Here is an 18,193-nt window from a genome sequence, read left to right as displayed (position 1 = left end):
TTGAATATTTTTGAAATAGACCACATTTCTTTTGGGCTGAGAATATAAGACTTATAACTCTGAGAGAGCATCCAATGGCTAGAATGTTGTATATAGAATGTATGACAAACAATAATTTTTAAATATAATTATAAAATCTTCAGAATTCTGAGATTTTTGTCCATAATACAGAATTCAAGCCAACATTCCAATCTCATTATGACTCAACAATTAAGCTAGGCAACAACCATATAATTTGGAATTAGAACTTGGCTACAACAAGTTCCAAACCAAAGAAAACAACCAGCATATCCATTCACCACACCATAACTACTCAAGTGTATATCTTTTTAAATCTTCATAAGTGGACAGAAATCGCGGAGGAGAGGTGAGTTAGAACATAATAATGTGTAAAAGTGTTTGACTTCTAAGGAAATCAGTGAAGGTAGGCCTACTTATTACCATTTAATAAATTATACCAGTTAGCCTGAAGGTAACTGAAGTTGGAAAACTGGCATGGCCAGACACTTTTAAGAAAATGACATGGAAAAGATTCACACAAAATAAACAAAATAAGGAATACATGTTTCTCCATACATATTGATGCAGAGAGAAGTCATTGAGATGGAGAAAGAGATGACTGAAAGTGAGGAGATGGAGAAAGGCAACAAGATGAGGGGGGAACGAGAGATAGAAAGACAAAGAGAAATGGAGGGGCTGCTGAGAATGAGAAAGGAGATTGAGACTTGTAACAAGGTAGACCACTACCGGTGGAAGCTGCAGAGAGAGGTGTTGGAGGAAGTCAACAAGGTGAGGGTGGAACCAGAGCAAGAAAGAGAAAGGCTAATTGAAGAGTTGCTGAGACAGATAAGGGAGACTGAGGCTTCTATTGAGGTAAACTGCTACCAATGGAAGCTGGAGAGAGAGAGTTGTTTGAGAAACAGAGAGAAAGTGCAGTGTCAGACAGAAAAAATATGGAGCTCAAGATGGCAAAGCTGAAGGTGCAGAACATACTGCACTTGGCCAAGATAGGGAAGTTGACCGTGGAGAACACGAGGCTGTCAGCTGAGAATGAAAGGGTGAGAGAGGTGTCGGACAAACAGAGAGAAAGCGCAGTGTCAGACAGAAAAAAGATGGAGCTCAAGATGGCAAAGCTGAAGGTGCAGAACATACTGCACTTGGCCAAGATAGGGAAGTTGACCGTGGAGAACACGAGGCTGTTAGCTGAGAATGAAAGGCAGCGAGAGGTGATGGACAAACAGAGAGAAAGCGCAGCGACCGACAAACAAACAATGGTGAAGATGTCCTTGGCCAAGTTATGGAAGGTGACAGTGGAGAACAAGAAGAGACTGTTAGCTGAGAATGAAAGGGTGGGGAAGGAGAGGGTGAGAGAGAGGAATGGATGGAACCTCATAAGAAATGGTTTGGAGACAGCTTTGGCCAAAGCAGACCAGGAGAGGAATCAGACCCTAGTAGCCTGGAAGGAGGACAGGGGGAGATGGGCCAAGGCCAAGGCTGGCCTACGAAGCCTCTTGGATCAACGGGGGGAAAGATGGATGAAGGAGAAGGAGGAGATTAAGAGGAGGAGCACGCAGGCAGCAGAGGAGTGGATAATTGAGCTGAGAGAGAAGGAGAGAGCGATAGAGGCTCTGGAAAGAGAAAAGAGGAGGATTCTGTGCCTGAATGGACAAGAGAAGAAGGGATGGGAGATGGAAAAGAGAGAGATGGAGAAGGAGAACTGGAAGATTACAGAGGAGCGGGAGAGAAAGAGTAGTGAAATTGAGAAAATGCAAAGGGAGAAAGAGAGATGGGCAATAGAGAAGAGGGATGTGGTGGAGAGGATGAAGGAGGCGTACATAAAGCTGTACCAGATGCAGACTGTCCTGAGGTTCAGAGAGCAAGAGCAGGCACAGGTACAGTACTCCATTTAACCAGTCACAGTTCAGGGAGGTCATAAGTCACCTCCTAATGGTTATACTATCAGATTCAACAGATTAAGTTGACTGCATGCTAGAGAAGGAGTAATAATAATATTTCAGATCACTGACCAACATGTATGGACTTTCTCTTTCAGATGGAAACTAAACGCGCCCAGAGAGCCAGGGCAAAGCAGGAGAAAAAGGAGAGGAAAGAAAGAGACTTGTTGGAGAAGAACAAAGTAAAAGAACTGCTCAGAGCTAGAAAAGCAGAGAGTAAGGAAGAAGTGAGGAAGAATAAGGAGAGGGTGAAAGCCCACCTGGACGAGGTGGCAAGGAACTATAACGAAAAGAAACAGAGGGAGAAAGAAAGAGAAAAGCTGTTGAAAAAGGCATATGGCAAAGAAAATCACATGGTGTACATCCCAGACCTCATACTGAAGAAGATGTAAGAACACAACGCATATGGAAGAGTAAATATTATCAGCTAGCATTGGTCAAAAGTTCATTTCTATCTTCTTTCATTTAGTGGAATACTTCATCAATAAAATAATATGAGCATTTATTTGTCAGCATTCATTCCCATATGGAAGAAAGAACACACAAAATATGAGAAAAGTATAAGATGTGGATTAAAGGTTGATGTGGTTACTGGATAATGCAATGTGAAGGGCTAGATTCTATCAAATCGGAGGTGGAACTGCGTTGGAGATGGCAAATCCACAAGCAGCTCCTTGCATTTGCTTATCGCGTACACTGCCATTGGATGCAACGAGAGAGAGAGAGAGAGGCATCAACAGAATACCCTTAGGTGCATGAATGCCTAGTGTGTTTATGTATACGTGTGTGTCAGAGGAGGCTGGTGGGAGGAGGTATAGGAGGACATGCTCATTGTAATGGCTGGAATGGAATAAATGGAAGAGTTTCCATATGTTTGATGTGTTTGATACCGTTCCATTTATTCCATTCCAGCCATTCCAATATGCCCATCCTCCTATAGCTCCTCCTACCAGCCTCCTCTGGTGTGTGTGTGTATGTATCAGTGGTACACGCCTCCGATGAGCAACACTGCTCTTACCCGCTCATCCCCCATCAGTGGCTGTCTCCTGCCCCCTCTCCTCCATCCGTCTCTGGCCACCTCTCCTGCTCCCACTCCTCCATCCCTCTCTGGCAAACTCTCCTGCCCCCTCTCCTCCATCCCTCTCTGGCCCACTCTCCTGGCCCCTCTCCTCCATCCCTCTCTGGCCACCTCTCCTGCTCCCACTCCTCCATCCCTCTCCTCCATCCCTCTCTGGCCTATTCTCCTGCCCCCTCTCCTCCATCCCTCTCTGGCCCACTCTCCTGCCCCCTCTCATCCATCCCTCTCTGGACACCTCTCTGGCCACCTCTCCTGCTCCCACTCCTCCATCCCTCTCTGGCACACTCTCCTGCCCCCTCTCCTCCATCCCTCTCTGGCCCACTCTCCTGGCCCCTCTCCTCCATCCCTCTCTGGCCACCTCTCCTGCTCCCTCTCCTCCATCCCTCTCTGGCCTATTCTCCTGCCCCCTCTCATCCATCCCTCTCTGGACACCTCTCTGGCCACCTCTCCTGCTCCCACTCCTCCATCTCTTTCTGGCCCACTCTCCTGCTCCCTCTCCTCCATCCCTCTCTGGCCCACTCTCCTGGCCCCTCTCCTCCATCCCTCTCTGGCCCACTCTCCTGCCCCCTCTTCTCTCTCTCCTCTCCTGCACTGCAGGATTTCAGTCCTTCACAGCGTAGTGTGTTACCAAATGTTTTCTTGGTGACTATGGTCCCAGCTGCCTTGAGATCATTGACAAGATCCTGCCGTGTAGTTCTGGGCTGATTCCGCACCGTTCTCATGATCATTGCAACTCCACGAGGTAAGATCTTACATGGAGCCCCAGGCAGAGGGAGATTGACAGTTATTTTGTGTTTCTTCCATTTGCGAATAATCGCACCAACTGTTGTCACCTTCTCACCAAGCTGCTTGGCGATGGTCTTGTAGCCCATTCCAGCCTTGTGTAGGTCTACAATCTTGTCCCTGACATCCTTGGAGAGCTCTTTGGTCTTGGCCATGGTGGAGAGTTTGGAATCTGATTGATTGATTGCTTCTGTGGACAGGTGTCTTTTATACAGGTAACAAGCTGAGATTAGGAGCACTCCCTTTAAGAGTGTGCTCCTAATCTCAGCTCGTTACCTGTATAAAAGACACCTGGGAGCCAGAAATCTTTCTGATTGAGAGGGGGTCAAATACTTATTTCCCTCATTAAAATGCAAATCAATTTATAACATTTTTGACATGTGCTTTTCTGGATTTTTTTGTTGTTATTCTGTCTCTCACTGTTCAAATAAACCTACCATTACAATTATAGACTGATCATTTCTTTGTCAGTGGGCAAACGTACAAAATCAGCAGGGGATCAAATACTTTTTTCCCTCACTGTATTATTTGAATCTGAAATCCATTTGCATTGCTAGTTCCAGCCTAATATTAGCTAGTTAACATTGAACCTAGTGTGTTAGCTTTAGCTACCTGCAGATTCATACTAGAGCTTTGACAATGTTTGTATTGGTAGTAGTATGAGTTGGGGTTATGCCGGTTAATTGTTTAGCTAGCTAGCTAGCTACATGTCTAAACAAAAGACTCTACTTCGGCTGGATTATTACATGACCCATCAAATTAGCAGGGTAGTGTCTGGGGGTGATTACGGCCATCGATTGTGTACATGTCTAGACAATAGTCACCCATCAATTTAGCTAGATGTGGATGAGGGGTGGTTATAGCATTTCCTTCACATGACCCATCAATTTAGACAAGTGTGTCGGGTAAGCGTCATCAAATAATGACAAAATATTTATCAAATAATTGTATTTGGACACTTTCTGTTTTTTTTATATTGCTACTATGCAAGTATGCAAGTAATATCACTGTACCGTTTACACCTTCTGTTACCTGTGCATGTGACAAATAAACTTAGATTTTATTTGATATAGCATGTGTTTACTACATGGCCTCACATGTGAATCTTTAAAGAGATGGGTGGGGCTAAGGCTTAAGAGGGTGTGAACGATGCTGAATGGGTGTAGACAAAGAAGAGCTCTCCAGTAGGTGTACCAAAACATTCAAGGGCCATTTTCTCAGAAGTTGGGGTTACAAGTTTATCAACTTTCAAAGCACAATGACTTCCCCATTGTTCCTCAACTGCAGTGTATGATATACAATGTTCTAGCTCTGAGTCTCTACTTTTATCCAATGTAAAAACACAATTTCAAATGTTGCTACATAAGACCGAATCAAGGCGGTCGGTCACATATTAACAGAGCTCTCTGCCTAGGCTTCCTCACGGCACCATGACAACCAATACTTACAAAGTAATCCTTATTTTGAATATTTTTGAAATAGACCACATTTCTTTTGGGCTGAGAATATAAGACTTATAACTCTGAGAGAGCATCCAAGGGCTAGAATGTTGTATATAGAATGTATGACAAACAATAATTTTTAAATATAATTATAAAATCTTCAGAATTCTGAGATTTTTGTCCATAATACAGAATTCAAGCCAACATTCCAATCTCATTATGACTCAACAATTAAGCTAGGCAACGACCATATAATTTGGAATTAGAACTTGGCTACAACAAGTTCCAAACCAAAGAAAACAACCAGCATATCCATTCACCACACCATAACTACTCAAGTGTATATCTTTTTAAATCTTCATAAGTGGACAGAAATCGCGGAGGAGAGGTGAGTTAGAACATAATAATGTGTAAAAGTGTTTGACTTCTAAGGAAATCAGTGAAGGTAGGCCTACTTATTACCATTTAATAAATTATACCAGTTAGCCTGAAGGTAACTGAAGTTGGAAAACTGGCATGGCCAGACACTTTTAAGAAAATGACATGGAAAAGATTCACACAAAATAAACAAAATAAGGAATACATGTTTCTCCATACATATTGATGCAGAGAGAAGTCATTGAGATGGAGAAAGAGATGACTGAAAGTGAGGAGATGGAGAAAGGCAACAAGATGAGGGGGGAACGAGAGATAGAAAGACAAAGAGAAATGGAGGGGCTGCTGAGAATGAGAAAGGAGATTGAGACTTGTAACAAGGTAGACCACTACCGGTGGAAGCTGCAGAGAGAGGTGTTGGAGGAAGTCAACAAGGTGAGGGTGGAACCAGAGCAAGAAAGAGAAAGGCTAATTGAAGAGTTGCTGAGACAGATAAGGGAGACTGAGGCTTCTATTGAGGTAAACTGCTACCAATGGAAGCTGGAGAGAGAGTTGTTTGAGAAACAGAGAGAAAGTGCAGTGTCAGACAGAAAAAATATGGAGCTCAAGATGGCAAAGCTGAAGGTGCAGAACATACTGCACTTGGCCAAGATAGGGAAGTTGACCGTGGAGAACACGAGGCTGTCAGCTGAGAATGAAAGGGTGAGAGAGGTGTCGGACAAACAGAGAGAAAGCGCAGTGTCAGACAGAAAAAAGATGGAGCTCAAGATGGCAAAGCTGAAGGTGCAGAACATACTGCACTTGGCCAAGATAGGGAAGTTGACCGTGGAGAACACGAGGCTGTTAGCTGAGAATGAAAGGCAGCGAGAGGTGATGGACAAACAGAGAGAAAGCGCAGCGACCGACAAACAAACAATGGTGAAGATGTCCTTGGCCAAGTTATGGAAGGTGACAGTGGAGAACAAGAAGAGACTGTTAGCTGAGAATGAAAGGGTGGGGAAGGAGAGGGTGAGAGAGAGGAATGGATGGAACCTCATAAGAAATGGTTTGGAGACAGCTTTGGCCAAAGCAGACCAGGAGAGGAATCAGACCCTAGTAGCCTGGAAGGAGGACAGGGGGAGATGGGCCAAGGCCAAGGCTGGCCTACGAAGCCTCTTGGATCAACGGGGGGAAAGATGGATGAAGGAGAAGGAGGAGATTAAGAGGAGGAGCACGCAGGCAGCAGAGGAGTGGATAATTGAGCTGAGAGAGAAGGAGAGAGCGATAGAGGCTCTGGAAAGAGAAAAGATGAGGATTCTGTGCCTGAATGGACAAGAGAAGAAGGGATGGGAGATGGAAAAGAGAGAGATGGAGAAGGAGAACTGGAAGATTACAGAGGAGCGGGAGAGAAAGAGTAGTGAAATTGAGAAAATGCAAAGGGAGAAAGAGAGATGGGCAATAGAGAAGAGGGATGTGGTGGAGAGGATGAAGGAGGCGTACATAAAGCTGTACCAGATGCAGACTGTCCTGAGGTTCAGAGAGCAAGAGCAGGCACAGGTACAGTACTCCATTTAACCAGTCACAGTTCAGGGAGGTCATAAGTCACCTCCTAATGGTTATACTATCAGATTCAACAGATTAAGTTGACTGCATGCTAGAGAAGGAGTAATAATAATATTTCAGATCACTGACCAACATGTATGGACTTTCTCTTTCAGATGGAAACTAAACGCGCCCAGAGAGCCAGGGCAAAGCAGGAGAAAAAGGAGAGGAAAGAAAGAGACTTGTTGGAGAAGAACAAAGTAAAAGAACTGCTCAGAGCTAGAAAAGCAGAGAGTAAGGAAGAAGTGAGGAAGAATAAGGAGAGGGTGAAAGCCCACCTGGACGAGGTGGCAAGGAACTATAACGAAAAGAAACAGAGGGAGAAAGAAAGAGAAAAGCTGTTGAAAAAGGCATATGGCAAAGAAAATCACATGGTGTACATCCCAGACCTCATACTGAAGAAGATGTAAGAACACAACGCATATGGAAGAGTAAATATTATCAGCTAGCATTGGTCAAAAGTTCATTTCTATCTTCTTTCATTTAGTGGAATACTTCATCAATAAAATAATATGAGCATTTATTTGTCAGCATTCATTCCCATATGGAAGAAAGAACACACAAAATATGAGAAAAGTATAAGATGTGGATTAAAGGTTGATGTGGTTACTGGATAATGCAATGTGAAGGGCTAGATTCTATCAAATCGGAGGTGGAACTGCGTTGGAGATGGCAAATCCACAAGCAGCTCCTTGCATTTGCTTATCGCGTACACTGCCATTGGATGCAACGAGAGAGAGAGAGAGAGGCATCAACAGAATACCCTTAGGTGCATGAATGCCTAGTGTGTTTATGTATACGTGTGTGTCAGAGGAGGCTGGTGGGAGGAGGTATAGGAGGACAGGCTCATTGTAATGGCTGGAATGGAATAAATGGAAGAGTTTCCATATGTTTGATGTGTTTGATACCGTTCCATTTATTCCATTCCAGCCATTCCAATATGCCCATCCTCCTATAGCTCCTCCTACCAGCCTCCTCTGGTGTGTGTGTGTATGTATCAGTGGTACACGCCTCCGATGAGCAACACTGCTCTTACCCCCTCATCCCCCATCAGTGGCTGTCTCCTGCCCCCTCTCCTCCATCCGTCTCTGGCCACCTCTCCTGCTCCCACTCCTCCATCCCTCTCTGGCAAACTCTCCTGCCCCCTCTCCTCCATCCCTCTCTGGCCCACTCTCCTGGCCCCTCTCCTCCAGCCCTCTCTGGCCACCTCTCCTGCTCCCACTCCTCCATCCCTCTCCTCCATCCCTCTCTGGCCTATTCTCCTGCCCCCTCTCCTCCATCCCTCTCTGGCCCACTCTCCTGCCCCCTCTCATCCATCCCTCTCTGGACACCTCTCTGGCCACCTCTCCTGCTCCCACTCCTCCATCCCTCTCTGGCACACTCTCCTGCCCCCTCTCCTCCATCCCTCTCTGGCCCACTCTCCTGGCCCCTCTCCTCCATCCCTCTCTGGCCACCTCTCCTGCTCCCTCTCCTCCATCCCTCTCTGGCCTATTCTCCTGCCCCCTCTCATCCATCCCTCTCTGGACACCTCTCTGGCCACCTCTCCTGCTCCCACTCCTCCATCTCTTTCTGGCCCACTCTCCTGCTCCCTCTCCTCCATCCCTCTCTGGCCCACTCTCCTGGCCCCTCTCCTCCATCCCTCTCTGGCCCACTCTCCTGCCCCCTCTTCTCTCTCTCCTCTCCTGCACTGCAGGATTTCAGTCCTTCACAGCGTAGTGTGTTACCAAATGTTTTCTTGGTGACTATGGTCCCAGCTGCCTTGAGATCATTGACAAGATCCTGCCGTGTAGTTCTGGGCTGATTCCGCACCGTTCTCATGATCATTGCAACTCCACGAGGTAAGATCTTACATGGAGCCCCAGGCAGAGGGAGATTGACAGTTATTTTGTGTTTCTTCCATTTGCGAATAATCGCACCAACTGTTGTCACCTTCTCACCAAGCTGCTTGGCGATGGTCTTGTAGCCCATTCCAGCCTTGTGTAGGTCTACAATCTTGTCCCTGACATCCTTGGAGAGCTCTTTGGTCTTGGCCATGGTGGAGAGTTTGGAATCTGATTGATTGATTGCTTCTGTGGACAGGTGTCTTTTATACACGTAACAAGCTGAGATTAGGAGCACTCCCTTTAAGAGTGTGCTCCTAATCTCAGCTCGTTACCTGTATAAAAGACACCTGGGAGCCAGAAATCTTTCTGATTGAGAGGGGGTCAAATACTTATTTCCCTCATTAAAATGCAAATCAATTTATAACATTTTTGACATGTGCTTTTCTGGATTTTTTTGTTGTTATTCTGTCTCTCACTGTTCAAATAAACCTACCATTACAATTATAGACTGATCATTTCTTTGTCAGTGGGCAAACGTACAAAATCAGCAGGGGATCAAATACTTTTTTCCCTCACTGTATTATTTGAATCTGAAATCCATTTGCATTGCTAGTTCCAGCCTAATATTAGCTAGTTAACATTGAACCTAGTGTGTTAGCTTTAGCTACCTGCAGATTCATACTAGAGCTTTGACAATGTTTGTATTGGTAGTAGTATGAGTTGGGGTTATGCCGGTTAATTGTTTAGCTAGCTAGCTAGCTACATGTCTAAACAAAAGACTCTACTTCGGCTGGATTATTACATGACCCATCAAATTAGCAGGGTAGTGTCTTGGGGGTGATTACGGCCATCGATTGTGTACATGTCTAGACAATAGTCACCCATCAATTTAGCTAGATGTGGATGAGGGGTGGTTATAGCATTTCCTTCACATGACCCATCAATTTAGACAAGTGTGTCGGGTAAGCGTCATCAAATAATGACAAAATATTTATCAAATAATTGTATTTGGACACTTTCTGTTTTTTTTATATTGCTACTATGCAAGTATGCAAGTAATATCACTGTACCGTTTACACCTTCTGTTACCTGTGCATGTGACAAATAAACTTAGATTTTATTTGATATAGCATGTGTTTACTACATGGCCTCACATGTGAATCTTTAAAGAGATGGGTGGGGCTAAGGCTTAAGAGGGTGTGAACGATGCTGAATGGGTGTAGACAAAGAAGAGCTCTCCAGTAGGTGTACCAAAACATTCAAGGGCCATTTTCTCAGAAGTTGGGGTTACAAGTTTATCAACTTTCAAAGCACAATGACTTCCCCATTGTTCCTCAACTGCAGTGTATGATATACAATGTTCTAGCTCTGAGTCTCTACTTTTATCCAATGTAAAAACACAATTTCAAATGTTGCTACATAAGACCGAATCAAGGCGGTCGGTCACATATTAACAGAGCTCTCTGCCTAGGCTTCCTCACGGCACCATGACAACCAATACTTACAAAGTAATCCTTATTTTGAATATTTTTGAAATAGACCACATTTCTTTTGGGCTGAGAATATAAGACTTATAACTCTGAGAGAGCATCCAAGGGCTAGAATGTTGTATATAGAATGTATGACAAACAATAATTTTTAAATATAATTATAAAATCTTCAGAATTCTGAGATTTTTGTCCATAATACAGAATTCAAGCCAACATTCCAATCTCATTATGACTCAACAATTAAGCTAGGCAACGACCATATAATTTGGAATTAGAACTTGGCTACAACAAGTTCCAAACCAAAGAAAACAACCAGCATATCCATTCACCACACCATAACTACTCAAGTGTATATCTTTTTAAATCTTCATAAGTGGACAGAAATCGCGGAGGAGAGGTGAGTTAGAACATAATAATGTGTAAAAGTGTTTGACTTCTAAGGAAATCAGTGAAGGTAGGCCTACTTATTACCATTTAATAAATTATACCAGTTAGCCTGAAGGTAACTGAAGTTGGAAAACTGGCATGGCCAGACACTTTTAAGAAAATGACATGGAAAAGATTCACACAAAATAAACAAAATAAGGAATACATGTTTCTCCATACATATTGATGCAGAGAGAAGTCATTGAGATGGAGAAAGAGATGACTGAAAGTGAGGAGATGGAGAAAGGCAACAAGATGAGGGGGGAACGAGAGATAGAAAGACAAAGAGAAATGGAGGGGCTGCTGAGAATGAGAAAGGAGATTGAGACTTGTAACAAGGTAGACCACTACCTGTGGAAGCTGCAGAGAGAGGTGTTGGAGGAAGTCAACAAGGTGAGGGTGGAACCAGAGCAAGAAAGAGAAAGGCTAATTGAAGAGTTGCTGAGACAGATAAGGGAGACTGAGGCTTCTATTGAGGTAAACTGCTACCAATGGAAGCTGGAGAGAGAGAGTTGTTTGAGAAACAGAGAGAAAGTGCAGTGTCAGACAGAAAAAATATGGAGCTCAAGATGGCAAAGCTGAAGGTGCAGAACATACTGCACTTGGCCAAGATAGGGAAGTTGACCGTGGAGAACACGAGGCTGTCAGCTGAGAATGAAAGGGTGAGAGAGGTGTCGGACAAACAGAGAGAAAGCGCAGTGTCAGACAGAAAAAAGATGGAGCTCAAGATGGCAAAGCTGAAGGTGCAGAACATACTGCACTTGGCCAAGATAGGGAAGTTGACCGTGGAGAACACGAGGCTGTTAGCTGAGAATGAAAGGCAGCGAGAGGTGATGGACAAACAGAGAGAAAGCGCAGCGACCGACAAACAAACAATGGTGAAGATGTCCTTGGCCAAGTTATGGAAGGTGACAGTGGAGAACAAGAAGAGACTGTTAGCTGAGAATGAAAGGGTGGGGAAGGAGAGGGTGAGAGAGAGGAATGGATGGAACCTCATAAGAAATGGTTTGGAGACAGCTTTGGCCAAAGCAGACCAGGAGAGGAATCAGACCCTAGTAGCCTGGAAGGAGGACAGGGGGAGATGGGCCAAGGCCAAGGCTGGCCTACGAAGCCTCTTGGATCAACGGGGGGAAAGATGGATGAAGGAGAAGGAGGAGATTAAGAGGAGGAGCACGCAGGCAGCAGAGGAGTGGATAATTGAGCTGAGAGAGAAGGAGAGAGCGATAGAGGCTCTGGAAAGAGAAAAGATGAGGATTCTGTGCCTGAATGGACAAGAGAAGAAGGGATGGGAGATGGAAAAGAGAGAGATGGAGAAGGAGAACTGGAAGATTACAGAGGAGCGGGAGAGAAAGAGTAGTGAAATTGAGAAAATGCAAAGGGAGAAAGAGAGATGGGCAATAGAGAAGAGGGATGTGGTGGAGAGGATGAAGGAGGCATACATAAAGCTGTACCAGATGCAGACTGTCCTGAGGTTCAGAGAGCAAGAGCAGGCACAGGTACAGTACTCCATTTAACCAGTCACAGTTCAGGGAGGTCATAAGTCACCTCCTAATGGTTATACTATCAGATTCAACAGATTAAGTTGACTGCATGCTAGAGAAGGAGTAATAATAATATTTCAGATCACTGACCAACATGTATGGACTTTCTCTTTCAGATGGAAACTAAACGCGCCCAGAGAGCCAGGGCAAAGCAGGAGAAAAAGGAGAGGAAAGAAAGAGACTTGTTGGAGAAGAACAAAGTAAAAGAACTGCTCAGAGCTAGAAAAGCAGAGAGTAAGGAAGAAGTGAGGAAGAATAAGGAGAGGGTGAAAGCCCACCTGGACGAGGTGGCAAGGAACTATAACGAAAAGAAACAGAGGGAGAAAGAAAGAGAAAAGCTGTTGAAAAAGGCATATGGCAAAGAAAATCACATGGTGTACATCCCAGACCTCATACTGAAGAAGATGTAAAAACACAACGCATATGGAAGAGTAAATATTATCAGCTAGCATTGGTCAAAAGTTCATTTCTATCTTCTTTCATTTAGTGGAATACTTCATCAATAAAATAATATGAGCATTTATTTGTCAGCATTCATTCCCATATGGAAGAAAGAACACACAAAATATGAGAAAAGTATAAGATGTGGATTAAAGGTTGATGTGTTTACTGGATAATGCAATGTGAAGGGCTAGATTCTATCAAATCGGAGGTGGAACTGCGTTGGAGATGGCAAATCCACAAGCAGCTCCTTGCATTTGCTTATCGCGTACACTGCCATTGGATGCAACGAGAGAGAGAGAGAGAGGCATCAACAGAATACCCTTAGGTGCATGAATGCCTAGTGTGTTTATGTATACGTGTGTGTCAGAGGAGGCTGGTGGGAGGAGGTATAGGAGGACAGGCTCATTGTAATGGCTGGAATGGAATAAATGGAAGAGTTTCCATATGTTTGATGTGTTTGATACCGTTCCATTTATTCCATTCCAGCCATTCCAATATGCCCATCCTCCTATAGCTCCTCCTACCAGCCTCCTCTGGTGTGTGTGTGTATGTATCAGTGGTACACGCCTCCGATGAGCAACACTGCTCTTACCCCCTCATCCCCCATCAGTGGCTGTCTCCTGCCCCCTCTCCTCCATCCGTCTCTGGCCACCTCTCCTGCTCCCACTCCTCCATCCCTCTCTGGCAAACTCTCCTGCCCCCTCTCCTCCATCCCTCTCTGGCCCACTCTCCTGGCCCCTCTCCTCCAGCCCTCTCTGGCCACCTCTCCTGCTCCCACTCCTCCATCCCTCTCCTCCATCCCTCTCTGGCCTATTCTCCTGCCCCCTCTCCTCCATCCGTCTCTGGCCACCTCTCCTGCTCCCACTCCTCCATCCCTCTCTGGCAAACTCTCCTGCCCCCTCTCCTCCATCCCTCTCTGGCCCACTCTCCTGGCCCCTCTCCTCCATCCCTCTCTGGCCACCTCTCCTGCTCCCACTCCTCCATCCCTCTCCTCCATCCCTCTCTGGCCTATTCTCCTGCCCCCTCTCCTCCATCCCTCTCTGGCCCACTCTCCTGCCCCCTCTCATCCATCCCTCTCTGGACACCTCTCTGGCCACCTCTCCTGCTCCCACTCCTCCATCCCTCTCTGGCAAACTCTCCTGCCCCCTCTCCTCCATCCCTCTCTGGCCCACTCTCCTGGCCCCTCTCCTCCATCCCTCTCTGGCCACCTCTCCTGCTCCCTCTCCTCCATCCCTCTCTGGCCTATTCTCCTGCCCCCTCTCATCCATCCCTCTCTGGACACCTCTCTGGCCACCTCTCCTGCTCCCACTCCTCCATCTCTTTCTGGCCCACTCTCCTGCTCCCTCTCCTCCATCCCTCTCTGGCCCACTCTCCTGGCCCCTCTCCTCCATCCCTCTCTGGCCCACTCTCCTGCCCCCTCTTCTCTCTCTCCTCTCCTGCACTGCAGGATTTCAGTCCTTCACAGCGTAGTGTGTTACCAAATGTTTTCTTGGTGACTATGGTCCCAGCTGCCTTGAGATCATTGACAAGATCCTGCCGTGTAGTTCTGGGCTGATTCCGCACCGTTCTCATGATCATTGCAACTCCACGAGGTAAGATCTTACATGGAGCCCCAGGCAGAGGGAGATTGACAGTTATTTTGTGTTTCTTCCATTTGCGAATAATCGCACCAACTGTTGTCACCTTCTCACCAAGCTGCTTGGCGATGGTCTTGTAGCCCATTCCAGCCTTGTGTAGGTCTACAATCTTGTCCCTGACATCCTTGGAGAGCTCTTTGGTCTTGGCCATGGTGGAGAGTTTGGAATCTGATTGATTGATTGCTTCTGTGGACAGGTGTCTTTTATACAGGTAACAAACTGAGATTAGGAGCACTCCCTTTAAGAGTGTGCTCCTAATCTCAGCTCGTTACCTGTATAAAAGACACCTGGGAGCCAGAAATCTTTCTGATTGAGAGGGGGTCAAATACTTATTTCCCTCATTAAAATGCAAATCAATTTATAACATTTTTGACATGTGCTTTTCTGGATTTTTTTGTTGTTATTCTGTCTCTCACTGTTCAAATAAACCTACCATTACAATTATAGACTGATCATTTCTTTGTCAGTGGGCAAACGTACAAAATCAGCAGGGGATCAAATACTTTTTTCCCTCACTGTATTATTTGAATCTGAAATCCATTTGCATTGCTAGTTCCAGCCTAATATTAGCTAGTTAACATTGAACCTAGTGTGTTAGCTTTAGCTACCTGCAGATTCATACTAGAGCTTTGACAATGTTTGTATTGGTAGTAGTATGAGTTGGGGTTATGCCGGTTAATTGTTTAGCTAGCTAGCTAGCTACATGTCTAAACAAAAGACTCTACTTCGGCTGGATTATTACATGACCCATCAAATTAGCAGGGTAGTGTCTGGGGGTGATTACGGCCATCGATTGTGTACATGTCTAGACAATAGTCACCCATCAATTTAGCTAGATGTGGATGAGGGGTGGTTATAGCATTTCCTTCACATGACCCATCAATTTAGACAAGTGTGTCGGGTAAGCGTCATCAAATAATGACAAAATATTTATAAAATAATTGTATTTGGACACTTTCTATTTTTTTTATATTGCTACTATGCAAGTATGCAAGTAATATCACTGTACCGTTTACACCTTCTGTTACCTGTGCATGTGACAAATAAACTTAGATTTTATTTGATATAGCATGTGTTTACTACATGGCCTCACATGTGAATCTTTAAAGAGATGGGTGGGGCTAAGGCTTAAGAGGGTGTGAACGATGCTGAATGGGTGTAGACAAAGAAGAGCTCTCCAGTAGGTGTACCAAAACATTCAAGGGCCATTTTCTCAGAAGTTGGGGTTACAAGTTTATCAACTTTCAAAGCACAATGACTTCCCCATTGTTCCTCAACTGCAGTGTATGATATACAATGTTCTAGCTCTGAGTCTCTACTTTTATCCAATGTAAAAACACAATTTCAAATGTTGCTACATAAGACCGAATCAAGGCGGTCGGTCACATATTAACAGAGCTCTCTGCCTAGGCTTCCTCACGGCACCATGACAACCAATACTTACAAAGTAATCCTTATTTTGAATATTTTTGAAATAGACCACATTTCTTTTGGGCTGAGAATATAAGACTTATAACTATGAGAGAGCATCCAAGGGCTAGAATGTTGTATATAGAATGTATGACAAACAATAATTTTTAAATATAATTATAAAATCTTCAGAATTCTGAGATTTTTGTCCATAATACAGAATTCAAGCCAACATTCCAATCTCATTATGACTCAACAATTAAGCTAGGCAACGACCATATAATTTAGAATTAGAACTTGGCTACAACAAGTTCCAAACCAAAGAAAACAACCAGCATATCCATTCACCACACCATAACTACTCAAGTGTATATCTTTTTAAATCTTCATAAGTGGACAGAAATCGCGGAGGAGAGGTGAGTTAGAACATAATAATGTGTAAAAGTGTTTGACTTCTAAGGAAATCAGTGAAGGTAGGCCTACTTATTACCATTTAATAAATTATACCAGTTAGCCTGAAGGTAACTGAAGTTGGAAAACTGGCATGGCCAGACACTTTTAAGAAAATGACATGGAAAAGATTCACACAAAATAAACAAAATAAGGAATACATGTTTCTCCATACATATTGATGCAGAGAGAAGTCATTGAGATGGAGAAAGAGATGACTGAAAGTGAGGAGATGGAGAAAGGCAACAAGATGAGGGGGGAACGAGAGATAGAAAGACAAAGAGAAATGGAGGGGCTGCTGAGAATGAGAAAGGAGATTGAGACTTGTAACAAGGTAGACCACTACCGGTGGAAGCTGCAGAGAGAGGTGTTGGAGGAAGTCAACAAGGTGAGGGTGGAACCAGAGCAAGAAAGAGAAAGGCTAATTGAAGAGTTGCTGAGACAGATAAGGGAGACTGAGGCTTCTATTGAGGTAAACTGCTACCAATGGAAGCTGGAGAGAGAGTTGTTTGAGAAACAGAGAGAAAGTGCAGTGTCAGACAGAAAAAATATGGAGCTCAAGATGGCAAAGCTGAAGGTGCAGAACATACTGCACTTGGCCAAGATAGGGAAGTTGACCGTGGAGAACACGAGGCTGTCAGCTGAGAATGAAAGGGTGAGAGAGGTGTCGGACAAACAGAGAGAAAGCGCAGTGTCAGACAGAAAAAAGATGGAGCTCAAGATGGCAAAGCTGAAGGTGCAGAACATACTGCACTTGGCCAAGATAGGGAAGTTGACTGTGGAGAACACGAGGCTGTTAGCTGAGAATGAAAGGCAGCGAGAGGTGATGGACAAACAGAGAGAAAGCGCAGCGACCGACAAACAAACAATGGTGAAGATGTCCTTGGCCAAGTTATGGAAGGTGACAGTGGAGAACAAGAAGAGACTGTTAGCTGAGAATGAAAGGGTGGGGAAGGAGAGGGTGAGAGAGAGGAATGGATGGAACCTCATAAGAAATGGTTTGGAGACAGCTTTGGCCAAAGCAGACCAGGAGAGGAATCAGACCCTAGTAGCCTGGAAGGAGGACAGGGGGAGATGGGCCAAGGCCAAGGCTGGCCTACGAAGCCTCTTGGATCAACGGGGGGAAAGATGGATGAAGGAGAAGGAGGAGATTAAGAGGAGGAGCACGCAGGCAGCAGAGGAGTGGATAATTGAGCTGAGAGAGAAGGAGAGAGCGATAGAGGCTCTGGAAAGAGAAAAGATGAGGATTCTGTGCCTGAATGGACAAGAGAAGAAGGGATGGGAGATGGAAAAGAGAGAGATGGAGAAGGAGAACTGGAAGATTACAGAGGAGCGGGAGAGAAAGAGTAGTGAAATTGAGAAAATGCAAAGGGAGAAAGAGAGATGGGCAATAGAGAAGAGGGATGTGGTGGAGAGGATGAAGGAGGCGTACATAAAGCTGTACCAGATGCAGACTGTCCTGAGGTTCAGAGAGCAAGAGCAGGCACAGGTACAGTACTCCATTTAACCAGTCACAGTTCAGGGAGGTCATAAGTCACCTCCTAATGGTTATACTATCAGATTCAACAGATTAAGTTGACTGCATGCTAGAGAAGGAGTAATAATAATATTTCAGATCACTGACCAACATGTATGGACTTTCTCTTTCAGATGGAAACTAAACGCGCCCAGAGAGCCAGGGCAAAGCAGGAGAAAAAGGAGAGGAAAGAAAGAGACTTGTTGGAGAAGAACAAAGTAAAAGAACTGCTCAGAGCTAGA

The sequence above is a fragment of the Coregonus lavaretus genome (assembly GCF_964263955.1).
Source record: "Coregonus lavaretus genome assembly, chromosome: 26".
Taxonomy (NCBI): Eukaryota; Metazoa; Chordata; class Actinopteri; order Salmoniformes; family Salmonidae; genus Coregonus; species Coregonus lavaretus.
Note: the sequence above shows the minus strand (reverse complement) of the source record.